The sequence below is a fragment of the Sturnus vulgaris genome, chromosome 1 (genome assembly GCF_052056855.1).
Source record: "Sturnus vulgaris isolate bStuVul1 chromosome 1, bStuVul1.hap1, whole genome shotgun sequence".
Lineage (NCBI taxonomy): Eukaryota > Metazoa > Chordata > Aves > Passeriformes > Sturnidae > Sturnus > Sturnus vulgaris.
The window spans coordinates 22,686,466-22,713,728 of NC_142243.1; the positions used below are offsets into that span (position 1 = coordinate 22,686,466).

At 41.2% G+C, this 27,263-nt stretch overlaps 1 protein-coding gene across 4 annotated transcripts in view; it reads left to right on the top strand.

Moving 5' to 3' along the window:
• CDK14 (cyclin dependent kinase 14) overlaps positions 1-27,263 on the top strand; it is a 405,136-nt gene that overhangs the window by 310,776 nt on the left and 67,097 nt on the right. The window lies entirely within an intron of this gene.

Sequence of the window (27,263 nt, forward strand, 5' to 3'; positions counted from 1 at the left end):
TGATCTAGACCTAACCCAAGGAATAAAGCCTTTCTTTTCCTCTTTGTTCTCCAAAAACCAAACAAGGAAATGGTTGTAAACAAGAGATTTTTGAGAAATGAAAAGTACTTGGGAGCAGGCAGACACTAGACAGTAATATGTTGAAAAGATTAGGCACTGATTCAGTCAAACATGAGCTTCATCAAAACTACAAGGCAGTGCTGACTACTCTGGGCAAGATTCTTCACCTTTCTGTCTGTAATAGTAAGTTAATGATTTGGTGTCTCTTTCCTTTTTGTTATGTATGTGACAAGGGACCTCTTTACAGCACACTGAAATTTAACCAAAGAAGTAGAAAAAACAGTATTCTGAAAAAAAAAACCCCAACAGATCTGATTTAAAGATATCATCATATGGAGGATGAAGGCTGGCTTATTGCAACTTCTCTTGAAACAGAAAACTGATAATTCTGGTAGAAAATCAGGCAAAACATACAATAGGCATTTTTCACAACTTTGAGGTGGAAGTGTCATTTATCCTTGTTCATACTTGATTACGTCTTTCAATCAGTGAGCGTATGCTGCCTTGACTCTGTCGATTTGTGCATTACAGCGTTAGATAAGCAAGTGCTTGCTCACACTCTATATTATCAATATGTGTGTTCAGTATTTTTTCCTCCTTTCCACTGCTTCTACCTTTTCTGGTACCAGCATCTTCCTAGGACCTATTTTTAGACAATGGCTGCTAAATCAATGCAGTTTGCATAGACTTCATTAGAATATTTGCCTGAAATGTCAGAATATGCTGGTTTAGCAAACACAAGAGTCTATAGGAGCCATTTTGATCTGGGATGGGGGATGGCTGGAGAGCAAGTGCTTGTACTGTGTAGGCTGATGGGGCAGCAGCTCTGGCATAGAATATGAATAATGGAGGACCAAGATTATAGTCTCAGCTCCAGCTGATTAGAAATATTTGAACATAGAAGGGTCTTCCTTGGAACTAGCACAGTATAAGCTGGAATGTGGGTCTTCAGTAACTCAGGTTTTATCCAGTAGAAAAATGTTCTGGCCCCGTTCTGATCACAGAGCACTTCAGGAGAAGAATCCACATTTTCAACCTAGAAAGTTGCTGCGGAATGACATCAGCTGCACCCAGAGGGCATTTCACAAAAACAAACTAAGAAAACACATGCCTGTTCATCTATTTATATTTTACCCTCAGTTCTCACTGTCTAGGGCAGGTTTAGGAAGGTGTTGCCTTTTTATAGTCTAGTTGAATAATTTGTATTCCTGACTCACTACCTGTATGGCAACTTTAACCTACAAATCTCTCCGATACAAATAAGGACCAAGAATTATTACCTAAAAAGGTTTGTATGTTTGAACACAGGGTACCAGGAAGCATGTTCAGAGTCAGCCTTTAATTATGTAGTATAATCCTTAAAGCTGTCTCCTGACCCCCTTGGCTGCACTCCTAGCCTGTTTAGCCCCAAGGTTTTCTTCCTAAGCTAGCCTGGCTGCTAAGGCAAAGCAAGAGATGCATTTAGCTAAATAGCCACCCCTCCCCCAAGAAAAGAAAAACCAGAGGGAAGGTGTTGGAGCAGCCCTGTGCCATTGGGTTAACACATACAGTTTCTCAATAATGCCTCTCCTTGTAAACCTCTGCAGAGTAAACCCTACAGCTACGGAAGGGCTTGCTGCTACCAGTGGGGGGTGGTGTTATGGACATTAGATTTGAGAGGCTTATATAGCACATGGGCGAGGATAAAGGGATACAAATCAGAGAGAGAGAAAAAAAAATCAACTGAAGCGATTTAAAAAAAATATCCAGGGCCAAGTATTTACTGTTCATTTCCCTTGCGAGTGGTGTTATATATTGTCTGCAGTGAGTCATGCTGAGAGCGAGCCAGGCACAATAATAGCTGAGAGCAGTCCTGCAGCCCCTTCATTATTACTTCTGCCAGCTGATACCGAGTTGGGCAAAAGAAAGTGATTCCAGAAATGTTCCTTTTTTTTTCCTTTATCTCCTGTTTCCCAAAGGACCCAGTAGTGATTGCTGGGGCTGTACTACCTTGAAAGAACTGCTAAATTAAAATCAAACATTTTAAAATTAATTTTTCAAGGACCCATATGGTGATTCACATAAAAGACGTAACAACTCTAAGTGCTATACCAGATACTGCAGTGCTGTATATCCCAGTAAAGTCTTGAAGCCTAAGGAGATTTATGATATCATAGAAACATTTCAACCTCACTTTTCAACTGCAATTAGGACTTCAGTGTAGATGTCACAAGGGTAGGTATTAATCTTACAATCCAGCTAATTATACATTTGTCCCCAGCATTCACCTGAGGAGCTCAGAGATATTCATGCATCAGAGAAATGAGCTGTACACACAGCTCTGGAATATACCTTACAGATGTAAAGATCCATATTTTTGTAGAAGAAAAAGAAAGAAAAATCCACACCCCAAAATCTAAGGTACAGATTCAGTTTTTATTTTCAAAACTTTGCATGGGCAAATATGTCTGAAAGAGTATTTCACATGGTGTTTGGTGAAGCCTGAACATTCAATATTTTTTTAGAACAGTTTCTCACAATGACAAAGTATAACTTCTGTGTTCAAAACAAGTCATGTTTCACAGTAAAAACAGCTCCAAAGACATGCCAAAGTGTTGTGCTGTAACAGGATTCTGAAGAGTTGTTCATTGACCAAACGCCCAGCATCATATCAGTATGGAGCAGGAGAAACTGCCTGTACCAACATTTGCTGGGAAATACTGTAAACATGAACTGCCACTTGGCTGCATCAGGAGACACAACTTTCAGACACCATCTCAGATGTTCTTCTATAATCTCTTTTTTTTTTTCCATAATGCACAATATAGACAGCAAAGGAGAGGTGAGTTTGTGCATGGAAGGTTGTTACTAAAGCAACCCCATGCAGGGTATTTTGGAACACAATTGCATCCTTGGTAGGGATGTGAATCATTGAAGAGCTGCACTTCCATGGTCTCCTACATCAACTAGGCTCCCTCCAGAAATGCCTGTTTGCATTTATCTGGACAGTGTATGTGATTTCACTGCTGGCTGTTTAGTTTGCACTCATGCATGTGGAGTGACTAATCTGGAATAGCAGGAACCTGTAATTTTGGGAGCAGCTCCTTTACTTGCCAGAGGTACCCCACTCTTCTGCCAGTCCAGAAACAGCAGTGAGTGAGCAGAATGAGGATTTGCTGCTCCATAGCTTCAGCCACTCTTCCAAGCTCTTCTGTTCTTCTTGGATACATCTGTCAGTGCAGCAGGACTGGAGGTGGAGGAAGCAGGAGAGAGGGCATGAGACAGACATGTGTGCCATCTAGGGTCATGAACCTTGTGGTCATGAACCTGGCAGTGGTTAGGACATGGTCACAAGCAAGTTCCGGTGTTTTAGAAAATTCCCTTGTTTTAGAAATTTCCAAAACGTTCGCTCTGCTGCTAGCTGAGTCTTTCTTTTATGACTCACACATGAGAAAGGTGCATTTGGATATCCTTTTCCCAAGCACTTGCAGTTTAGATTTAGGACAACCAATTGATCAAAGGAAAGGGGAGAATCTCAGAGGGTTTCAGATGAGCCCTTACAAGCCCCTAAATATGAGGAAGTGTACTATACATTCCCCACCTGTAAAAACACAGAGCTTTGAACACCCCTGTGTGTTTCTGCAGTGTTAGCCAGCAGGGTTCCCTAGGACAGCACTGCCGAAGTAAACAATACCCAGGTTTTGGGAGAGGATGCTTGTGACAAACCGCAGTTTGGCAGCAGTGCCAGGTGGGCTGAAGGAGTCACCAGTTTAACCAGGAAAAGAAAGGAGCTGGGACCTAGGAATAACATCAGCTCTTACTGAAGGCCTGATGACAGACTGAAGCTAAAGCAACTTTGTCCCCTGCTCCTTGTTAGTGCTGTGTCTAAAAAGCACCAAACCATCGGTGGCTCACTCGGTGGGATCTCCCAGCCCCTTCTGTTAGCTCTACAAGAACTTCATGGTGAGAAACCGCAGCACCCTTACAAACACTGGGCTCGGTGATTCCCACACCTGCAGCTCAGGCTACTGAGCTGCTTCGCACCGAAATGTTTTGACTGCAGGAATCTGTCTGGTAGGAGGGAGTGCCAGGAAGGAACAAGGAGCACATTCAGGTGCGCTGACACCACTGAGATGCCCGGAGCCTTCGTTCCCCACAGGCGCCGCGGACACGAGGCACGGGCAGGGCCGGTGGGCGGACGGGCCCCAGCCCGAAGCAGCGTTCGTGGCAGTCCCACACAGGGGAAGCTCCGTCCTGCCCGTGCCCGGTTCCGCCCGGCGGCCGAGAGAGCGCCGGGGACCCCCACGGGCCGGGACCGCCCGGGCAGGGCGGGAAGGGCCGGCACCGGGCTGTGTCTGCGCCCGCTGGGAAACTGGGAACTCTGGCGCCAGCGTGAGGGAAAAACAGCTCCGGAGTGTCCGCCGCGGAGCGGGAGGAGCGCTAAATGCCGAGCTGGGCAGGGTGCGGCCGCCGCTGGGTTTGGCGCGGCGGAACAGCCGTGCTGCCATGAGAGGCGGGACCGAGAGGGTCGGGCTTCTCACTGGGATTTTCCAAAGGTTGTAGGAAATGCCGCTATGAATGGGGGGCGGGGGTCTTCTCCCCGCTGTCAGACACAGTTCCAGGTTGTCGGGCAGAGTGGGTGCGGGGTGCTGAGAAAAGCCAGGCCCCTCGCTCCCCTCACGGCGCCCCGAGCTGCCACAGCCTGGCCCTCAGCGCTGCTCCTGCCGGCCGCATCCCGCCCGCCCTGGGGCCACAGGGAGCCCCGACCCCGACTCTTTCCCATAGCCGTCCGAACGCCGTCACCTGCAGGGTTTCACGGAATCACAGAATGCCGAGGTTGGAAGGGGCCTTAGAGATTATCCCCTGGCCGTGGGCAGGGAGACCTTCCACTCGACCAGGTGGCTCAGTGCTCCATCCACCCTGGCCTCGAATGCTTCCAGGGATGGGGCAGCTACAACTTTTCTGGGCAGCCTGTTCCACCATCTTAGCACATCTGAAAGCACTTTGCTACATCCATCAGTTCATGTGCAACACCTTTAATCTTGCCTTAAATCCCTCATCTGCCTTCAGGTAGATCCACGCAGCAGCTGGTGCAGCCACAGGGCTTTGGACTGGTGTGTGGATACCTGAAGATGGAATTGGAGTTTGTCGTCAGTAAAACACAATATCAAATTCATACTTGCCTCAGATGCTGATCTTTTATTAATTTCTTCAATACCGAAAAAAATGCAACCAAGTTCTTTCAAAGATATCTCTGGAGCGTGAGTTATAGAAATGGCCTTAGGTGGATTTTTTTTCCTCATTTTTTTAATGGACATTTACTACAAAGAGAAAAAGAAAAAGTGTTGTTTAATCTCTCTTGAATCTCTGCCTGGTTTATTTTCCACACATATGATCTCCTTTGTTCTCTGATAGTAATCACCTAAACAACTGATAAACAGATGATCAGCCTTCACTGTTCCGATCTGCAGGATGTGATGCAAGGGAGAAATGGGGAAATCCACACTAATTGTTTTTCTTTCATACTTCAGTATTACACTGTCCCAACAAAGAAATTGGGGTTGTAGCAGCACACACACTTTTTTTTTGAGGTGTCCCTCAGCACTTAAACAAATCCCCCAGAGCTCTCCCTGCACCTTCTTTCAATTAAATTGCTTTTCTTAACTTAATCTGGGACTGTTTGATTAGAGCTGGTTGGAAGTTTTTCCCAACAAAGCAAGATTATTCAGCAGCTTTGAAACCCACTGATTTATCAGGAGAGAAAGACTTATCTTTCAATTAACTTCCTTCACCTGTGGATTGCCAGGAGCTCAGGTTTCTCAGCCCAGTGACAGGATTCCATTTGAATGACTATGGGGCTGAACACCTCTCGGATTTTTGGGGTTTTGCCAGAGAGCCAGGAGCCAATGCAATTCTCTAGTGCAGCTCTGGGACGCTGCAGATGCCAGAAATCATTTACTATTTTGGTTTCAGACTTACATCATGAAACTTTCCAAACTGCCATCTCCAGATATTTCAGTATTTCAGTTTAGACGCCATATTTCAATGTTCATGGTTTTGCTTTTAGTTTGGAATTAAGGGTTTCTAGAAAACATTTTCTCATGATAGAATGAATTACTGATCATCATTAGTAATGAAACCTACCAAGAGGGGATAACAAGCTTCACAGGTCGGAGGAGGCACTTGGTAAATTTGAACTACTGCTAAGAAAATTATGACTTAATAGCTCATCCTACCATTTAGGCAGGGGAGATCTGTTTTTAATCTGGTTTGAAATCCTGGAATCCTGGAAAAGCTGAAATAATCTCTTTTTTGTCTTTTTGCATTGATTTCAGTAGCATTAGGACTTTGTCCAGGATGGCTTGCTAAGATAGACACAGCAGTTTAAACACAGATTGGACCTGTGTCTAGATTCCACTTTTTGAATGTTGATGGCTTATGCAAGTAGGAAGTCAACCTTGATAGCCTTATAATTTGTTAATTATATGTTACCACAGCTACGTGGTTTACCAATGCAGAAATTTACATTTTGTCCTGTTTTAACATATTTACAGATTTTACTGGTACCATTGTTTCACTGTTCTTTTTTTTTTTTACCTTGAGGTCATGAAGGTTTTTTTGTCTGCTATTAGTACAGATATATGCATTTGTGGGAAAAAGGAATGTGATTGTCTAAGTACTGGGGTTCAAAAAAAAAGGAATCCAAACTCTTCTTTATGCTTGGTATTACATCATTTGAAACAGCACAGTATCTCAAGATCTTCTGAGGACAGAAACTGCATCACAGTGGAAAGATTGAAATCTTAACTTTCATTAGCATAAAGGTCCCATTTGTTGTCCTGGCAAAATCAACAGCTACTAGGCTTAACCCCCGTTACAGGAGTAAATGCCATCATGTGCTACTTCAGTACCAAAGGAAAAAAAATCCTATCTGTAGGAGGTCATTATTTAACAAAAGTATATCCCCATTCTGTTAATTGTGCTAAGAAACCTTTAATGGAAAAGACACTGAAGTAAGATGTAGAGGTTAAAGTGAAGTCATTCACGTTTTATTTTGTTTGTACTCAAAATTGGTTGCAGCCTTTGCTTTCTGCTGTGATTTATTTCTAATCAGCATTCCCACTGTTCTGAAAAATTGATTTGAATTCTAAGTTGATACAGGAGAGATGCATATAAACAGATCTCCGCTCCCCTCCTGTGAGGGCAATTTATGCAAAATAAGTTTAGGGGCTCTGGGATTTAAAGTTTACTGACTTTTGTCTGTGGGAACTGGAGTGCTACTTTGCACATCGTGAACATTGTCTGTGAATTACCTGCCTTAAGGGAGATTGTTAGCACATGAATCAAAAGTGGCTGACTAATGTAGAACATCTCAAACAAAAGCATTAGACAATAGCTGAGACTCACCAAGATGGCATTTTAAATTAGCTCAAGTTAAATTAGGTGCTTTTTAGTCTAATTCTGCTCTTAAGTATAATGTTGAGCACTGGCTGTGAGAATAGGCTGATCTGTGTACCCTTGTTTTGTTACAGAGAAGATGCCATCTATTTATTTTCTCTTTAAAAGCAGTCTTTACCCATGGAAATGGTACTTGCTCAGCTGTATGTGCCTCATTCATAAAGGAAGAGCACTCTGTTCCTCCGTGCCACAAAGTCCATAGTGATTTTCCTTTGATTATGTACATAACACTCTAGGGAACGAGACAATTGTGCACACATATTTTCTTGTATTTTTATATTGAAAGAGAGTGGGTTTTTTCAGATGCTCCAGAGTTACATTCTGCTCCTACTTAGAAACATTTGCAGCAGCAGCCTCAATATGATGTTTGTCCTTGAGAATCCTGCTACAAAGGCACCCACACCTAAACTCAGATCCAGTCCTCTGGGATGTGGGATATTGCAAATTCTGTGTTGCATCACTTCCAAACTTTGCAGGAGAGTTTCGAGCATTAGTGGACTAAATGCTATTCACCTTGGTGACAAATGAAAAAGATTTTTTCTGGTATAAGGAAAAAAAACCAGGCAGGTCTGCAGGGTGCTTCCTGCTGTGGCCTCACCTGGCACACTAATCTCGGTTTGCTGAATTCTCCCTTTGGGTGTAAAAGAGACCTAGCATGCTTTGGATGTAAGGGCCTAACGTGCTGCTTACCTCCATCTCCAAACCAGGCACTAGGGGAGTCTGAGAGACAGAAAATCGAGTGGCTTGGACCAATTCTGATCCTACTGAAATGGGAGATTAATCAGAATTTAGCCTTTAAGGGTAGTGAAGGCTCAGTGTTTACTGCAAAAAGGGTGCCCCATGTTGGTTGTTAAAAAGGACTGGTGGAATGGCATTCAATAGATGCCAGTTGCCCACCACACTGCTCTATCATTTTCCCCCTCAGCAGCATTGGGAGGGAGAAAATTAGATGGAAAAAACTAATGGGTCAAGATAAAAGGCAGTTTAATTAAGCAAAAACAAAGGCCATGCACAGAAGCAAAGGAAAACAAGATTTATTCTCTCCTCATCAGTGTTCAGACACTTCCCAGGAAGCAGGGCTTCAGTGTGCCTAGCAGCTCCTCTGGAAGACAAACATTATAATGAAAAATGCCCCCCCCCTTTCTCTTGGCTTTTATTGCTGAGCAGATGCCATATGGTATGGAATATCCCTTTGTTGGAGAGGCAGCAAGGATTCTGTGCGAGCACGAGGGTTCATCAACACCTCGCTAGCTGCTGATACAAAGCACAGCACTATGAGGGCTGCTGTGGGGAAAATGGGCTCCATCTCGGCCAGACCCAGTACGACTGGGCAACAGTTTTACTCTGGGCAACAGCTTTTGGAACTAGAAATGCTGAGCAACCAGACTAATGTTCTCAGCAAAGAACTAGCAATACTTCTTATTTTAACTAGACCTGCATGAATGACTGGTCCTATTTGGAGAAAAACTGTGCTGGCAATATTTAAAAGAAAAAGGGAAAAAAAATATTGCATGAAACCAAAGTTTTTCAGACTCTTTGTCAGATAAGGAAGGTTTTCTTACAGGTTGAATAAGTAATTCATATTGATCTGGGACATCTCTAAAGCAATGTAAAAATAAACTCATGAAAGCAATGTAAAAATAAACTCAATCAGGATGACTGGAGCAATATTCACAAAATTGAGGAGGGCACGTATCCTGTTGCACCCAGTGGTGCGAACTTTGACTTTTTAGGTAAGACTCCAACTGCTCCATAATCCCCAAGGTTTTCCTCTCAGAAAAAATGTCCTAACTGCCAGGCTGTCCAAACCATGCCACACAGGCAGACCGACTGAAACTTCTGCAATTGATGTTGCCCGAGAAAGTAGCTCTGCTGGATTCAAGGCTGCTGAGCAACCTGTACGCCATGGGGTGGGACAGGTAAAACAGCAGAAGCTGTGGTGGTGAGCACTGCTTCGTGTCCCTGCTCCACCACCAACCCAGCCCTGCTCCCTGTGTTCTGAGAGATGTAAAGCTCTCCACCACTTGAAGGCATTGGTATTTGTGGTAAAGAAAATTCACTGTGGCTGCAGAGATACAAAGGGAGCCTCTCTTGAATGCTGATGTGTAACTCATGAACATTCACTGAGTGAGAAAGCAGGTGATGATTATGGTCTGGGCTGGTGTCTAGAGTACTTATCTGAATTTTCCATTCTCTGCTTTCCAAGTATCTTCAAAGTGAAAAAAATTGAACTTGTCCCACCTAGAATCAGTATCATTGTGAAGGAGGTAGGAGGCCTGTGATTCTAAGACTCAGCTTTAAATAAGGCAGGAAAAGGAAAGGATATTCACCTCCAGTCTCACAAGATGTAGTTGGTGTGGCATAGGGTACTCTTTTCCCATTTTCTATTGTTTCAGAAATTGTTTTCAAGAGAGTTTGTAAGTGTTGCATGAAAAGTCAAAGCAAAAAGACTATTACAAAACCACCAAAATAATCCTTTCTACATTTTATTTCAGGTGAAACTACTGACTAAATTTGACTTTATGTTACAAATGTTTGCATTTTTCTGTGACTGAATGATTCCTTGCACAGTCTGTGCTCAGCTCTGGCTTGAGCTCTGCTGTTGGTTCGCCCTCCTTGTATTGTGCTTTGGGAGCATTTAAGATACCTGCTCCCTCACTGAGCCACACCTGAGCAATGTGACTAAAGCAATGTGACTTCAGTCTTCCCTTTCCAAAACTCTCATCAAACAGCTGTTGTTTATATATATATATATCTGGCAGACATTTAATTCGCTCTGTAATCTGTGGAAAATGTAGCAATTGATCTCTGAGCAGTGTTACTAAAAGCTATGGCTACTTTGTTTTCACTTGGAGTGTGTAAATGGCTTTTTGACAGGTTTGACTTCTGGGCAGTTCCTGGCTGAAAATGCTGTCATCAGCATTGATTTCCCTCCTGGCCTGTCACAGGCAAGCCATCCTGTGATCGAACAGCAGCCTGCAACTATCAATATCCATTATTGGGCTTCTTAGCTGCTGTGCACTGCTCCTCAGAATTCTGAAAGCAGAGCTGGGCCAGAGGCAGATCTTCGCCTTCAAAATGTAGGTCGTATGAGTACACACCTTGGGGACATTTTCAGCCATAAACGTTGAAACAGGTGCTTGCTTGCACCATGGTGCTCTCCACCCGCACAGAGATGTCACATCCTGCTGGAGGATTTGTACATGTAAATCTGGGCTGCCCTGTGGATCCCCATCCTTTTCTCTCCTGCAAACTTGGCTTCTTATTAAAGCTCTCACTGCAAGTGTGAACTCAGCTGGGAGGGGGGTGTCTGTCTGCTTTTCCAACTTGCACATCTCAAAGCACGGGAGAGATGGGTGATTTGGCCCTTGCCCTCTCAACAGCTACAGCTTCAGAGAACCACAGGAGGCGTTTCCAGCTCTGCTGCCTGCACTCCTCATCTAACAAATGAGCAGATTTTCTGCCTCACTCCCAATGCTGTCAGCTTTTCTGAACCACCCCACACGTGGGCCCTCCTTGTGTCACTGTCTGTTTCCAGCTGTTCCTCTGTAGGTTTCTCCAGAATTGAAGTGGCAGCTTCCTTGTGTGGGGTAGCTTTGCCACATGGAGACCTACAAGCAGGACAGCTATGCTCCTATGAATGCCCCCAAGAATGCAGCTGCTCACTGCATGGGGGTCTCAAGAGACTAAGTCCACGTGGGTGTGGAGAATGCTCCACACTTTCCAGGGTTTAGTGTGTACCATGGATGTCTATTGCCTCATCAAAATGGCCTTAATTCTCAGCACAGCTGTCCTCTAGTCCTCCAACCCCAAATCTGTCTGCCAGTATCTGAGGAAAGATATGTGAATAAAGGAAGCCCATTGACATATTTCCTCTAAGTAGTCTTCCAGCTCTCAACAGTGTCCATCAAAAGTGCATCCTGAGCTGGAGCTGGGGGCCTGTCAGGGGTCAGCGAATGCCTTTTTACTGGCCCATGAAACAGCAGTCTAGGTTAAATGGCCAGGAGGAGCCATAGCAAACCAACCAGACCATGCCTGTCCCTCAGTGCCAAATTCCATACCTAGCCCTGCTGAACACACTGCTTGGCTTGGACACTGTTTCCTTGTCCTTTATGTCCAGATATCTGAACTATAGAAGCTGCTTCTTGTAGTGCTGTGTTCTTGAAAGAAACCTGGAACTGAGTTTCATATTTATTAGATCATCTTTAATTTAGCTCATCAGTGAGAGTTTTTTGTAATTCTTCAATAGCTTTTTTTCTGCATGAACTCTAGTTCCCTGTATTTCCCAGCTGTAGCTCACATGTGCCTCTTTATTTAATGCCATCAGTGGATACACTTAATGAGCTGTTGGTTTGTGCTGGATATTTCTAATTGCAAAAGTCTCTTCTTAGTGGTCTCTAATTATCTGTTTTATATGATCACCCTGTGGATAGCACAAGCCCATATCATACTGTAGACTAGGGATCAGGCTGGAGATCATGCAAAAGACACAAACATGCTGAGAGGAAATTGAGCTGCCACCCATGTGTATTTTAACTTTAATTATGTACCTTGATATTCCCATTGTCCTGTGTTGCAGGTTTTCATGGCAGGGATAGTTCTAAATCCTGCAGTCCTGGTTCTCTGTTTTTCTCTATCTGTTGTAAAGCAGAAGTATTTTTGCTATAGTTAACCCCAAGATGTATAAATAAATCTGAAAAAGAAAAAAGCAAGCTTTTAAATATTTGTGTATCTTTAATAATAGTGATTTTTGTAGAGTCAAAAAAATCTCCTTTTTTATCCATTTACTGTGTTAGCTTTTATCTCAGTTTATAGGTTGTTTTGCATAACCCTGTTTGTAAGCCTGCATCAGCAAGGCCCAAACAGTGGTTAATCATTTGTGCCTTATTATCAGAGGCTTACTCCACAAAAAAGTATTGTCACTTCATTCTCTGTTGCTTGTCTCACCTCTGTTTCTTCAGAAAACCGGGTACCACTATACTTCCTGCAGTCTTGCCTTTAACTCTGGTCACATTTGTGCATGTATTTGTCTTTTGAAATGTCTGTTTGGAGAAGTCCTTCTCTAGCAGCAAGTGAACTTTGCAATACTCACTTATGCTGCACACTGTATCTTCCCACTGCAATTCTTTCCACTCTAAAGCAAGAACAAACCTACTGAGATGGTTGTTTCTGGCTGGGCTTGGGGTTATCGAGATCCTCAGGAACAATAACTTTCTGAAGTGCCAGACCTAAAACCTCTGGTGAATGAGCAAACTGGCTACGTGCCTGGAGTCCATCAGGGCGAGCAGTAATACTGAGCTGGTTTTGCAATGCAGCCAGCACTGGAACTGACAGCCTGAGGCTGGAAGTGTGCTAGGGAAGGTGTGTTTATCCACTTCAGGCTTTATCACTCAGTTGAGATTTTCAGCAAGATGGATAAGAGGCAAAATCAATTAATCAGCTGTGGAATTCCTACTGGGGATGAAATGTGCTGAATCTCAATCACTGTGGAAATTAAGGAGCTGGTGGTGAGTGTCTGTGTATAAACCAGATATATGACAACCTGCTCAGCACAGCTGATTTCTTGAGAGCCCTTCCAGCCCCGATTTCTGACTGAATCTGGGAAAGTTGCTGCTTGTTTAAACTATGCTAAAAAGGACACAGGGAACATTAAGAAGCATGGCTACTGCTCAAGATGTTTCCACTGATTGTTTTTTAAGTCATATGCTTTTGTGACTGAACTCAGAAACAAGCTTAAAAAAGCCAACAAACGAAAAATTTGTCCCATAGAGTAGGAGCATGGACGATCTGTACTTAGAGATGAGTCCCAGTACTCCAGTCTTGTTTCCAGAGTACTAGCTCTACTCATCCTTTGCTTGGTTATAGATACTGCTCATGAAATTGGACCTAAGGTCAGCAGCCAAAAAATATAGCTGCTTGGGCTTAGCATTTTGACTCTAGACTATCAGTACTGATTTCTTTTACAGATATTTTATTAATGTTCAGGAAAAGAGGAACAGAATATAGCATACTCTTCCAAACACACACCCCCTTGTTATAAAAGCATATTATGGGAGATATTTCTGCTTAGACTTCACTTACCAAACCAAGATTTTAATTTCAAGTGTGACAAACATTTACAGTGTATTTTATACTGGTTTGGATTTATTTTCCTGCTTGCCATTTATTTCATGATATTGCCTGGACTCCAAGACACAGCCAGACAGATCTGCTGAACACATGAATACTAAGGCAGTGGTTTCCCTAGTAACAATAACTGTGTAACAGCTCTCACAACTTCCTGCCCTTCCTTACGGGATTTGTTTGTGTGTTTCTCACTGGGTTAGATGGCGGAGACACCAAAATTGAGGCTGGCTAAAAGGCATTCAGGATGAGCTTACTGGAATTGGGGAGATTAGAAAAAATGACTGCTGCATTTGCAAGTGGTGTCATTACAGAGTCTGGCTTTGGTTTGTCTTATGGGAATAATCCCGGGGGCATGCTCTAGCTGTCTCAGAGCATGGGCTGAACAGACTCTACTACAACTCAGATTCTTACTTCAGAATGGTTTTTTTTACAAATGTAACTATTGCCATAATGGATTAAGTGCAGCTTTGAGTCAGTAATCGATTAATGGAAAGCAGAGCAGGGTAACAAATATAGACCTTAAGTGTGCAGCCTCAGAACAGGACTTACTGCTAGCACTTTAGAGAAGGTGAATTAAGCAGCATTTGAAACATGTACATCTGGGTTCAGACTGCTGGCAGGAGGTTGTCTGGCTGCCATGCTCTTGCTGTGGAAGAGGGGAGATTCATCCTCTAATACATTGCAAAGTATTCCTCAAAGAAAATAACTATTGTGCTATTCATGTGGAGGATTCTGATAGGCATGTTATGTATGATCATTAAATTGGGTTATCTTTTTAGTCTTCTAATCAACCAGCCTACTTACAGTTCACTCTAAACTAGGTGAAGAAATCTGCAGTACTAAACCGAGGTATTAAATTTGCTTCTTCAGGCATTGAAAAGCTGAATTCCTGTATTTCATTAGCCATTGTTCATACATGTATATTGAATGTTATTGCCACATGTGCATCATTTTTTACATCAAAAATTACTTTTGCTGAAAAATAAAGGTTATTATATGTCAGTTCTCTGTAAAGCTGCATCTTAAGATTGATCTGTTCGTGAACAAGCTGAAATGATTTAGTATGTTGCTAGAAGGAAGAACTGATAAGGGCCAAACTGCAATCAGCTGTGAGTTTATTGTTAAGATAATAATGAACAGACACTGTGCAGAGATCGGCCATGCTTTCCTTTTTTAAGATATTTGACCACAATGAAACCATGACATTATCTTAAAGCTGACACATGTAACTCTAGTCATACAGATATTTACAGCTAAAAATGATAAGCTTGATCCTGAGAGATGCTTGGTACACCCATCCTTGCTGCCTTTAATGGCAGTTCTGGATGTTCAGAGCATTTGGATCAGATTAAGATCATCTCAACAAATCATAGTGAGGAAGACAGAAAGGAAATGGCTATCAGAAAACCAAAGCCAGGCTAAGATTTTATCCTTATCACACAGAGATGAGGTGCCTCAGAGCAATATACTGATTCTCTTCTCAGGCTGTATCAAATATCAGGACTGACCAATGTTCATTAATTCGGGCCAGCCGTAGAAATAAGCAGGAGCACGTTTGTAATTAGCACTTACATTCTCCCAGCAGGCAGAATTCCCACTATCACAACACCATCTTCACAGGTACTGTATTTTAGACTAGGCGTTTAAAGCAGTTTAACTGGGGTCTTCTGTAAACCAGCTGTGTTGGAATTCTTATCACCCAAAAATCCACTTCAACCTGTGTGCAATGTGGTCTTGGCAGAGAACAGTACTGTTTTGTGCTCCCAGGATCACTGACAGTAATGAAATAATGTTGTCTTCTAAGCTGAACATATTTTAAGTCCAGTCATGTAACTGCACATTACATTCTTAGATAGTAAGAAGGAAAGAGTTAGTAAAATCTACCTTTTCATTTTATAATTTCCCCGAAGGTACAGAGTCTTCCAAAATATTGTACACTCTGGAGACTTTTTTCCTATGTTTCTGTTTGCAGAATACTGAATGACTAAATAAAACCCACAGGTTTACGTGTCTAATGGCACATGCACATCAGCAGCAATCCTATAAACACATATGTAGATGTGTGCATTAATTCAGATGAGTACAGGACAGGAGCATGGCTGTATTCAATTCTGAAAATAATAATCCATTTCCTAATTAATGGTTGGCTATGGTGATTTAAAGCAGTATATTCATTCAGTTTTCTAACTGTACCTATCAATGGACCTAAAGACTGTAAATTGCCAAAGCTAAATCAGAGATGTAATAAAAAATTTAAAACATTACCATTTTGTCAAATATCAAAACATTCTTGTTTTCACAGGGATGAAATGTGGACCTTACTGTATAAAAGAGCTATGAGTAATTTAAAAATATGTGATATCCTTTGCATATCACAGACACTTTTCTCATGAATAAGGAACTTTTCACTATAAGAAGACTTTTATATGACTCCCGCTTGTTTCTCAGTCTATTTCCAGGCTAAATTTACTGTAAAGAGAGAGGTTTTGCATCTGCCTATGTCAGTTCTCCAGTGTATTGAGGTCAGCTTCCATTCTTCTTGGCTCTGATGCCTGCCTGTATAAACACAAATTCTATTTCCATCCTATTATTTTTCTAATCAAGGGTTTGTCATGCAAAAGAAGATCTGAGGTGACTGTGTTTTCCATTATGCAAAACATTCCATTATGATAATATCTTCAGGATTGTCTTATAAAGGTGCCCTGCCCAAAGACATCACAAATGAGAGCGCTGAAATGGTAGACAAATCCTGCATAATTTGCCCTCTCATTTAACATTCAGGCCACAGAGTTCACCCTAATTTGCCATACACATTTCCTCTGACATCCTCAATCTGTACATATGGTAAAAATAAGAATTGGCAGCTTTCACTGAATAGACTTCTGTTAAGTGCTTATCAAAAGAAGAAGAAGAAAGGGGCTGTAAAATGCAGTCATATTTAGTACATCCTTCGATTTCTTTTGCTTTCTCTGCTAAACTCACACTTAGTAAAATCTATAGTCACTGAAATTTACCTTTTGAGCTCAAGTTGTTTCCATTCAGAACAAAGTAAAAAATACACAAGCAAAGAAAACCTGGTATTTCTTAGAAATTCTCTTTTCTTTCTTATGCCAAATCCCAACGGGCAGGGCTCCACAGAAAGGGAGTTTATTTTCTAAATCCTTTTAACACAAAGCTCTTATATTTTTCTAGGACAAGATGTTTTCCTAGACAATCTCAATATTGTACCTTTGTATTATTAATACTTTAGTCATAAAGATGAATACACACATTTATTTTATTGTATATATTTAATTTCCATTAGATGTCATTTCAATTATTCAAATATGAATTGGCTTAAAAACAGACTCCTGTGAAGACTTGTGTCTGAATCTTGGCAAGCACATCATATTTCTGCAGTTTCTGTGTATTTGATTTATCTGTTCTCTCTTCTTACTGTGCAGATGTGTGTGTGGTATGTGCATGTGTGCTAAATATTTAGGTAAGTGAATCTGCATTGACTGCTTTGTTTGAAAAAACTTCTCAATTTGTGGGGCATTTTCACAAGCTTTTTATGGTGATGATTCTTCATGACTATTTCTGTAGCCAGACAGATACATTTGAGGGCTGTAGAAAACACAGGCATTTTAATTATAATCCAAAATAGATAAGTAGTCCTTTTCTTCTCTGGCTTTCTAGAGTGTCCTTCCAGATCTGGGGAACACTGTCATTGCTAGTCTTTCCAGTTCAGAGATTATTCCACTATTAAACAAAGCTTAATTTAATACAGTATTAATTTAATACAAGTCATGAACTTGATATTAGCTTTAAGGCCTTGAATGCTTTTTTTTTTCCCTTATGATTGGTATGGCCTGGTGTATCATCATTATAATCTTTTTAATTAAAGTCAATCCCTTGCCTTGATTTCCTGACTCAGTTTCTGATATTTTAAAATGTTTTCCATTTTTAACTGCAATATTTGAGAGAGCTGTCTCCAGTCTTTTTCAGAATTTTATCTCATTTACTGGAACTGTTCTTAGTCCATGAAATAATAATAAATTTGAAAAAAAACCCATATGGATTGTAGATGTATTATCCTTACTGATCCATAATCTCATCATCTACTGTGCAGCATTTTTGACTAAGGTACATGACTGTTTTAATTCATCTTTACTGAACCACTGATGCTGAACTAACTGATGCTGATGTGGATATAACTACATGTAGGACTGGATCTCTCTCTAACTTCCCTTATGTTACATGTCAGCACAGTATGTACTCTTTGTTCTCCAAGATGCAGCCATCTTATCTTCTTGGAACTAGTTTTAAGTTCAAGTCTACAAAACCAATTTTCAAGCATTGCAAAAAATGCTTTCATCAAATAAGATCTATTTGCCAGTAATCACATATCATTTATATTTACTGATAAGCTTTGCTACAGATCTTTCAAAATTATGCCCTCCAAGGCATCTCACAGCAACATTCATCTTCATGACTGAAAATGAGTGTGATTCCAAGTCCTCTGCTCCTAAATAAAACTTGGACTTACCCAATTGCTTGACATTTCTTACTGCACTACAAGAGTCTTAACAAGCACCTTTTATAATTACAGTTACCTGAAACTCCATAGATCCACACCCTCTGTAGTGTATCCACTCAAAGCCAGTTGTTTCCCTCCAAAAGTTTTAGCCCACTTTTATTACTCCCTTCCCATCAGTTGCCAAGAGCAATAATTTAATCAATAAAGCCATCTGCTTCCTCTGAAACTGGCCTTAATCTGTTGGTAAATATGTTCAGGATTATTTTTTGCCACCAGTGACTAAGATCTCTGTAGTTAGCTGGATGTGCAGGATCTTCCATTCCCTGAAGCTGGTAGAGGTATTGCCTATAGCTGCTTGCTTGCAACCTCCTTGTGCTCCTTTATGTATCTGTTTTGGCCTCTTTGCTGCCAATTGCACCATCAGCTTTCAACAGCTTGACCATGGCCCTTTCTGTTCCTGCAGCTATCCCGCTTCTGAACAACTTTGCTGTTCTCCTCACTTTTCTTTGTTTGCAAATAAGTAGAACCAATCAACAATAAACAATCAACATAGCTACCAGGACCTTTCAAGTCAGTGATGCAAATATATTTTGTACTTTAAAAAAAACCAAACAAAACACGATATTGGACCAAGGCCCAGCTTATCACAGCTGTATGCACAGCTAATATAGCACAGCTAATATAGCCACATTTATGCTAAGTTTTTAAAGTCTGATTTCTTCAAAGTGATCCTTAAAGCCCAAGTTTTCATGGGAGAAGACAGCTTCTGAAAACCATCCTATATGTATTAACATGCAGTGTTATGCAGCCAGATTTAAAATTCTTGGTTGCAGCAGGCAGTTGTATGAAGTCTGAAAGCCAGCACAGGTCATCAAGTCTACTCTGTGGATCTCCATGGTTTAGCAGCAACTGTTTGGATTAGAGCCTGCTGCAAACGTTGCATCTCCTGCCATTGTGACCTGCATAGCTGCTGCTTCTCTCCTGCTGGTGTTCCAAAAAGCAAGCTGGCATGGCACTGGATGTACAGAGCTAAAATGCTCGCAGCATTATCTGCTCTCTCTTCTCCCCAGGGGTTCTAACCTTAGCTGAAATTGGATGGAGAAACTGTGTGCTCAGATCTGCTACCAGAACATGACAGGTTACAGGTTTATGTGCAGCTGTTGATCTGTGGTATCTGCTCATTTTTGCTTGTAGAAAGTGCAACGGAAACAGGGATATGAAACTGTAAAAACTTGTGCATTCTACAGGCTGCAACTCGGTAGTTGTGTTGTGGTCATATACACAAAAAAATGAACAACTGTCTGCAGTCCTAGGCATACAACTCCAGGCACATGCTCACTGCAAGGGCTTTTCAGATATCACCATGTTTTTATTAATTCTTCTTGACTTCTTTTTCTTGCTCTCCCTAACTGTCCAAATCCAGTGAAATAACTGGGCTTTCTGAGCCAAACTGCAGCAAAGCTCTGGCATGCACACTCTCACGGTACTGCTGTCCCTGCTCAGACCTGGGCATCTGCTGACCCGGGCAGTTCAAACTCCAACTGCTCCCTGTGCATGAGCACAGCAGAACTGTGAGGTGAAGCATAAATGAGAGGACATATTCTGCCTCCACTGCTGGATGAATGTGGGGTGGCTCTGTATGAGAGCATGTTCTACCTGCTCAGTACCAAGGGGATCAAGTTCTAGAGTATATTCCCTGGAGGAAATGGTTGCACTTAGATGTTTGTGAACAGAGCTGTGCTTTCTGGTTCATTCTCAAGACTATTATCTATAAGAGTTACATTCCTTTAATTAAATAGCAAAGAATGTGTTTACTTAATTCTACTTTTACTGCAAAAACATATGATAGTGGAAATTATGGATTCTGCTGTCTGCCAGGTCCCTGATACCCTTATGTATTTTAGAATCTAGGCAATTAGAGAATTCATGTGGTAATTCCTCCATTATACTTTTCACATTAATATATTTTCTTCGGAATTGTTTAGTCAAATTAGTTGCATTGAGCCTTATTTCGGGTATGCTTAGCATACTTCTAAAGAGAGTTATTATACTACCAATTTTTATCTCGCTTAAGAATTGCCTTAATAACAACATTCAGGAAAACTGGTTCATGATCTGATATGGTGATAGCTCCTATTTTTATGTGTTGTGTTGTCAGGCTGCTTGTGATATAATAGAAAAGATCTACTCTTGGCGAGGGAGAGATGAGATGTGAAGTTTTCTCTGCTGGAGTGCGTATGCCTTCAGACATCAAAGCTTTTAAAATTTCCCATACATCAGAATGGAAACTGGACATTTTATCACCTGGGGTGCTGCCTGCTCCCTACTGCTCTGTCTGCCCAGCAGCTCTCCAGGGCCAGAGCAAAGTCTGTTCACATCAGAGGCCAGAAGTGAAGGCATACTCCTGGCTACAGCTGTGGGCGTCCACTGACAGTAAACAGATGCCAGGACAAAAAAATCTAACCAACCAACCAACCAAAAAAACCCAAAACCCCTGTTTTCCTTGGGAACTTTACTATGACAACAATCCTCATAAAAACAGCTCTGTCCTGGGCAATTATAAACCAAGCACCTGCAGGAGACATTTCTTCATTCTTTAAAGGCTGTGACCTTCAACTTCAGATCTCTCTTCTCCTCCAGCATGGTATGGAAATAAGCTGTAATCCTGAACACTAACAGTCTGTATTATAATGACTCCTGTTACAAGATAGGATAGATTCTGGTTAAAAAATGGGAATGTCCACACACCCAATTTCTTTATCATTAGTCTACAGCAACATGAGAAAGCTATGCATAATGAGCTCAGAGACAGATGCTACATGGGCTGCATAGAATTGGTCAGGGAGCAGCAGTGAGAAAGTCATGGCTGTCTCCTGTGCATGCAAAAGGGGTCTCTGAAAAATGTCAGCTATGAGCCATGTCAGATATTAATTTGGTAGGGTGACATTTTTATTTATTTTTATTGGGTGATTATCCACTTGTGAGAAATACAGGCCAAGAGTTGGGTCTGGGAAAACAAATTATGTCTGGAATTTATCTTGATAAAATATAAAAGCAGATTATGTTCCTTGGCCTAAAAGTTGTTAGCATAAGTATGAGATTATAAGTTTCTTGGTTCTTTACTGCTTTAGGAAAAGAGAGAAAGAGAATTTTTAAAGAAAAAACTAAAGTAGTGAAATAATGACCATGTACCTGCAGAGAGAATTTGTGGATTAGGCTGGTAGGTACTTCTGCAAGATCTTCTTGCTGAATTTAGGTGTCACGTGCATTACCTCAGTCAAAAAGCGTTATCACAAGCACTGCAGTAAATAACCCTCCCCACAGTTTGTCTTCTTGTTTCTAAAAAATCATCTAGGTCTCTTGCACTGCTGAGGTCTAGAAAAATGGAAAAAAGTGGGAGATAATCCTTTTAAAAGCAAAGTATATGCTGAAGGAAATCTCATTTTCATGTGCAGTCAGAAGCAGCCCAAGTGCCATTGTCTATACACAGGCCAAAGGAAGAGTAGGAAGTGAAATATCTAGACACATGCTAAAGATTGTGTATCTATGAAACTTCCACTTCAAATCCCAGCCAAATCTCTCTAACTGGCTTGAGATAAATAAGCACCCAACACTAATCAGCAAAGCAAAAATGCTGAGGTTTTTCAACCTTGTTTTTAATTGAACAATTCCATATCTAAGTTCTTGTCCAATAGTTACTCCAAATATTTTACAATGTAGTTAAATTTGAATCCTGAGGATTCAAATTCTCAGCCTACACCTGAGTTTTCATGTTGGTGATCATCATTGTTGACCATCTGCCTCTGGTCAATTTTCTTTTATCGAGGCCTTTTTTAATGTATGTATTTATTAGGATTTGCTGCACAATATGACAAATACCCTTTGACACTGGCATGTTCTCAACTTCACTGATTAGGCTTGTTGAGAAGCAGTTAGGACTCTCTACCTCCTACCCAGAACATAAAAGGGGCAGAGTTTGTGGCTCCTCTTGCACCATTTAATCTTTACCAAGGGCTGCTGCTTCTCTCATGAAGAGAGCTGCTCTACAGTGTGAGTAGTGGCACTGGGAGATCCACTCATGGTAGATGTGGCACAGGTTATCTGCTTAATTAAATTAAGTCCATATGCCCAGTCCAGAGTTTTTCAGTGGCAGGCAGCTGTCTCCTCACAGCAACAGAGAATGCAGAGCACCTTCAAAAAGGGTGGTCTGCAATCCACACTGGTAGAGATCAAGACTGCTGTGCACCACTGTCCTTGGAGTTTCCCTTCATATTAACTGATATCACGTGAGCTGTTTGCATGGTGTGATGTGTAGTGTAAATTACTATTGACAGTGGCATGCTGAGAGACACATTAGTTAGAGCATAAAGGGGAGGCAGGGAAAGGAAACTGGCAACGAAGCAAATGAAGTAAATGCATAAATATAAACATGCTTAGTCAGAACATTCATGTGTCATCTTGATTGCTTTTCAGGTAAAGGAATAGATATTAAGAAGCTTGCATGCTGCTATGAGAGAGTTTAAGGTGATAGCTTGGTCATGGACTAATACTGTGATGTTAGACAAATCTGTTGTCAACAGTCCTGCCATACATAGCAGGAGGGAGGTGTTAAATGATGGCCTCAAGTCCTGCTGCCCCTCTATTCAGGGAAGGAGACAACATCAAGGTGACTCAAGGTCTTTTCTACTCCCAGGCCACTCAATTTCCCTTTGCAGTACTGGAAAGAACAAAACAACAGGGATTTCTCCCCATATTTGCCACCTCAGCAGCTGGTCTAGCTATGACTAGATAATTTTATTTCAAGTCAGAAAAACTAATAATTACATTTTCTTTGGAAAGATGCAGTCCGAGCTGCAGTTTCATGATTGCTTCATGCCCATTAAAGCTGGGCTGTTGCTGACAGGAACCATTCCCTCCTCTCCTGTGTTTCAGGTCACACCTTCCTTCCCTTTCCCCTCTGCTGGCACTAGCATCCCTGCAGCCATGCCAAGGATTGGAGAAGGGAATTGCTGTAACTGGAACTACAGTGGACTTTGCTGGTTAGCTTTCAGCTGGGTCAGCACATTGCTCTGCTTCTCTCCACATTGCTCTCTCTTCTCTCCCTGCAGGTGGGAGGAAGAACAGGAGTGGGTAAGGTGTGGGACCACCTCCCTCAGGGGGCTTAAAACAACTGTGATTCACATCCCCCCAAAGCTTTCCAGGAAAAATAGGCCTCAGGAAAAAAGAATGAGAGTGCCAGCTTTAGGTTAAATTCCCTTTCCTATCGTAGATTTCTTACCTGACTTTGAACAGGTCATTTTAATCTCTGCCTCAGATTTCCTTTCCAAAACAAAGACAAAGCAGTACTTTTATCTTTTAGAACAAACACATTAGAGATTTTGAGGTGCTGAGGTGCCCAAGTACACCGGGATAGGGGCACAGAAAGACTTTTGATAGGTCTGCAAATATTTTTAAAGTGCTTCTGCCTCAAGCTTCTATTTTTAATTGCCATAATTGTAGACAGTATTTGTACTGCACAACTATGGTCTTTGTAGCTTAACATGTTGTAAGTATCCGTGCTTTTGGCAAATCATTGGTCTAATTGAATTCCAGATTATAGAATTCAGGGTATAAAACTGAGATATACAACAAAGGATGGAAATGGTTTTTTCAGACTTTAAAAAGCATTTTCATTGTGTTTCAATTTCAGTAACTTTTAGTAGCATCACCCAACAAGAGAGTGAGCAAACACTCCATGGTGGAAACACCAGCTGTGGTCTATTTTACATGCAGTTACCTTTCAATCAGTCATACCACAGCATTACTTGCTCCATCTGAACCTGAGCCTGATCTGAGGAGATCGATTCAAGCTCATCTGACCTGACATTGCCATATTTTTTTCCAATAGAGCTAATGTGTCCTTTTGTCTGTGACCAGACCCATAATTCACAGGGCTAATATCCTTGTTTTAACACAGAGAAGACAGAGTGGTTGTTTGGACCACAACCACTTTTCCAGAAATGGGTAATATACTGCATCAATACTGTCATTGTGGTCCTCTTCCTAGCCTAAAAAGCTCTGCTTGCGGCATAAGATTCGAAATGTTTATCCTTTGAAAAAATACATTTGGTGTAGCCATAACAAGTGGTAGAATATCCTTTTTGCCTCAGAATGTGAGATTAGAATGTCTATGTTTATAGCTAAAGGAGGATACCACTGGAAAGAAGTATTTAGTAAGGTGACAATAAGATTACAAGGGCAGATTTTCATTCAAGAAGAAGTCAGTCTATTGTTTACAAAACTCAAATGAGAGATTATAAACTAGTTATTTTCAGATACATCTTCCAACCCTGGCAATCTGATTCTAAAGGGCTGATTACCAGAAAGCACAGATATCAGTACTTCTTACATATTAGGTGTCTGAAAGATGCTGGGACCAGGGATATTCAAAGGCATTGGTCTCATTCTGAAACCACTTTAGCACATACTCTTTTTCTGACCTTGGAAATGCATTTAATTTCTTTACATTTAAGTGCCTGCATTTAGAAAACGGGGATTAAGAACATAGATGCAAAGCTGCTCTAAGTTTATTGATATTTGCAGCTTTCAGAGCTTTAATGGGTAGCACTGTACAAAGGCAAAGAGTTCTTTACATTTTACTGAAGTGATTCATTTTTCAGCTGGCCACACTGTTGTACTGCAAATCTTCAGTGCGTGAGAACTTGCCAATTTGAAGAAACAACTGATTTAACTAAATGGTTTTTCAAAGGCACATAGAAAAATTGGTGCAACCCCATCACGGAGATAAATTTATATCAGGCTGAGTGCCTCATATTGATTAAGCTTATGTCAGCAAGGAATCAACTTGCTAATGCCATGAAAGGCACTTTTAAACTGAAATAAAGAGTGTCTACACAAGAGATTAGTTTAATATTGGCATTCTTTTTCCCCAAATAAGCAAGCCTTTAAGTCCCATATCCCTAATGCTATGCATTGTGAATTAAAAAAAAAGTAATAGAAATGGCATAGCAGACATGGCAAAAACCAATTAGTGCCTGTCCTTGGTACTCAGAGTGCTACATTGGCTCACAATTAGGCTTGCTATGATTTTAAGCATCTTTAAGCCTGCTGCTATTGAACACAATATATGGGAACATGGTTCTGTCACATTTTTTTAATGTTCAAGCAATGACATATAACTGACATATCCCAGAGATGGGAATTCAAGGCTGCGGTTTCATGGCAGCCTAATTTCTATGGCAGGCCAGCTGCCATTAAGTCACAAATACATTATTTGTGAGAAGGAAGGAAATGTGCCTCCCAAACCAGTTTGGTGGATGCTTATACTTGCTGTGGCAGCACTGTGGACAAAGTTTAGGAGGAGCTGCTCCTAGCCCTTCTTTGCTAAAGGCAGGACCCAGACTTCCAACTCTGAATTGCCATCACATATGTACTTGGAAGAATGTAAGTGTAGGCACAGTGAAGACTTTTAAGTAAATATTTAAATCAGTCTGCATTTTTTAGAAGTCATGATGTATTCAGAGAAGAAGTTCTATGACTGTAAAAGTATAGAAATAGAAACCACATAAATACTTTTCAGAAATACTAACCAATTAATAGTTATCATAATAGCTAAACTATATCTGTCTAGCTATAATAAATGGCAGAGGAACAGACAATATCCAAAAGAATCACCATCAGCAAAGTACTTCCTGAGATTTAAGAATGATTTCAATGTTAATTGATACCAACATGTAAGAACCAGAAGCTAGACACCCCGTCTTTTCCCTTTCCATCCTTTCCTAATGCTTTCTATTCAGTGTTCATATTTTTATGCATATCCTTCCTCATGAATTAAAGAGCTCTGAAAATTGAAGAATAACCATAAAGTCTCTCTCACTTTCCAGGTAGAATATGTAAGGACGGGCATGACTGAAGCTTGTTTGTAATGGTGTGACTGCCACTGAGAGTCAAAATGGGAAAAGGAGGTGTTTTCATCTGAAAATACAGAAGTACATAAATATGCCAGAATCTTCTTGATGTTACAGATTCAGTCAGCCAGATGTTGCAGTAGCTTTTTCTCCTGGATATGGGCTCATTCCCTCTGAACAGGCTTGAGACTGAGGTGTTACTGCAGTGGGATACAGCTGTAGTGGGCAGTGGCTGCTGAGAACAGCCACCCCTGACATGACTGGGATCAGGCCAGTATGACACTTTAAGGTGGGGAAACAAACCTTCATAGGCTCTGTATTCAGCACGTGGACAGCAGACGGGTCTTCAGTGCTGGGAACCCTCAGATACTTTTCTTAATGTCAGCAAAACCATATTAAAGTATACATAATTACAATAATCATCCCTGGAGATGGCACATCTCCATCATAAGTCCAAATCCAGTAAAAATAATGCAATCTATTAGACACCCATAAAAACAGAGACATCACAAGATCCAGAAGAGAGAGTCCAGATGTACCCACTGACATGGGATAGATTAATATTCTGATAGGGATACTAGGGAAGGAGAGACTTGAATAAATTTTCAGTTGGGCTAAACGTTGTGACTGCATATTTGAGCAATACAGAATGACAACCTGTGACAATAGGAAATTATCCATCATCCTGAAGGTAACATTCCTTACTGTGAACTTTGAAATTTTTAGGAAGTGTTCCTTTTTCTCTTCCTTGAAGACTGTGGGATCAGGCTAAGGATAGTTTATCAGGAGCCTACGTAGGATATCGGAGTGCTGCAGTGTTGAGCAGTTGCTGTGCAGTCAGGGTCAAAGAGTAGGGGAAATGCTAACTAGAAAAGTCAGCTGCAAAATTGGAGGAAGATCTAGAACCACTCCTGTCCATCCTTAAGATAATTCATTTCACACAAACAGCCTAAAATTTCCAAAAACAATTCCTTTCAAAATACAGCTGACCCCTCCTGTATAAGGAAGAATGTATTTAGGGGAGAAGTGCTTACAAGCAGATCTTTGTGGCACATTCCTTTCAGTCTTGCTGGGCATTCTGCCTCTGTTTACACTGGTTAAATATTTAAAGCTATCTTTACAAAGAAAAGCAAAACCCCAAAAATTTCTTCTAAAGGGAAAATCAAGATTGTCCTTTAACATGTACCAAGTCACATTCCACTGAAAGAGGC